We start from the raw sequence: 1,804 nt of genomic DNA on the forward strand, positions 1-1,804 counted from the left end.
TGCAGGGTTAGGGTTCGAGGGAGGGTTAGGTTTCGGTAGAGGTTCCCAGTTCGGGGTAGGGTTAAGGTTAGTGTTAGCTCCCAGGAGGCTCCAGGCGCCGAACCCACAGCAGGGCTGTAGTCTCCGCCAAGGTCTGAGTTGAGGGCACAAGGGGCGGTGCCGGTCAGGATCCGTCTTTGGCTGCCAAGGCCATACACGTCGATCCCCCCTGGTCGAGGAGGCCTCTGAAATCCTCTCGGACAACTGCAGGCTGGCCTGGGAAACGACATGTAGAGCTTCCAGCTTCCATGCCGAGTCAGCCTGCCCCGCATCTTGACTCCAGGTGCGTGATGTTGTCAGACGTTGGAATTGGGTCCCATGGGGAGAGAGCCTTAGCTAGGGTTAGGGTTCGGGCTAGGGACGTCGCCCGGGCCGAAGCGGCTCTGGTCTCGTGATCTCCCTCGAGGGCTGAAGTGAGCGCCCGTTCCAGAAGTCTGCTCAATTGCAGGGTTAGGGATCGAGGCAGGCTTAGGTTTCGGTGGAGGTTCCCGTTTCGGGGTAGGGTTAGGGTTAGGGTTAGCTCCCAGGCGGCTCCAGGCGGCGAAACCACAGCAGGTCAGTGGTCTCCCCGAAGGGCTGAGTTGAGGGCACAAGGGACGTTGCCGGTCAGGATCCCTTTTTGGCAGCCAAGGCCACACTCGTCGATCCCTCCTGGTCGAGGAGGCCTCCGGAATCCTCACGAGCAGCTGCAGCCGGGCCTGGGAAACGGCATGCCGAGCTTCCAGCTCCATGCCGAGTCACTCTGCACCGCTTCTGGACCTCAGACGAGTGATGTTGTCAGACGTTTGAATTGGGTCCCCATGGGGAGAGAGCCTTAGCAAAGGTTCGGGTTCGGTCCAGGGACGTCGCCAGGGCCGAAGCGACTCCAGTCTCGTGATCTCCCTTGAGGGCTGAAGTGAGGGCCCATGCCATAAGGCGGCACAATTGCATGGTTAATGGTCGAGGCAGAGCAGCCAAGGTCACACACGTCGATCCGCCCCTGGTCGAGGAGGCCTCCGGAAACCTCTCTGGGAGCTGCAGCCGTGCCAGAGAAAACACATGGGGAGCTTCCCGGTTCCATGCTGAGTCAGTCTGCACCGCTTCTGGATCCCAGACGCGTGGTGTTTTCACACGTCAGCATGGGTCCCCATGGGGAGAGAGCCATAGCTAGGGTTAGGGTTAGGTCCATGGATGTCGCCAAGGCCGAAGCGACTCCAGTCTCATGATCTCCCTCAAGGGCTTAATTGAGGGCCCATGCCCAAAGGCGGCTAAATTGCAGGGTTAATGGTCGAGGCAGGCTTAGGTTTCAGTGGAGGGTCCTGGATCGGGTTCGGGTTAGGGTTAGGGTTAGCTCCCAGTAGGCTCCAGGCGCCGAAACCACAGCAGGGCTGTTGTCTCCGTGAGGGGCTGAATTGAGTGCACAAGGAACGGTGCCGGTCAGGATCCATATTTGGTTGCCAAGGCCACACACGTCTTTCGGCCCCTGGTCGAGGAGACCTCCGGAAACCTCTCATGCTGCTGTAGCCGGGCCTGGGAAACGACATGGGGAGCTTCCAGCTTCCATGCCGAGTCAGTCTGCACCGCTTCTGGACCTCAGACGAGTGATGTTGTGAGACGTTGGAATTGGGTCCCCATGGGGAGAGAGCCTTAGCTAGGGTTAGCGTTCAGGCCAGGGTCGTCGCCAGGGCCGAAGCGACTCCAGTCTCGTGATCTCCCTTGAGGGCTGAAGTGAGGGCCCATGCCTTCTGGCATGGGCCCTCACTTCAGCCCTCAAGGGAGATCACGA

This window comes from Herpailurus yagouaroundi, unplaced genomic scaffold, assembly GCF_014898765.1.
Source record: "Herpailurus yagouaroundi ecotype Mexico unplaced genomic scaffold, PumYag 438, whole genome shotgun sequence".
NCBI lineage: Eukaryota > Metazoa > Chordata > Mammalia > Carnivora > Felidae > Herpailurus > Herpailurus yagouaroundi.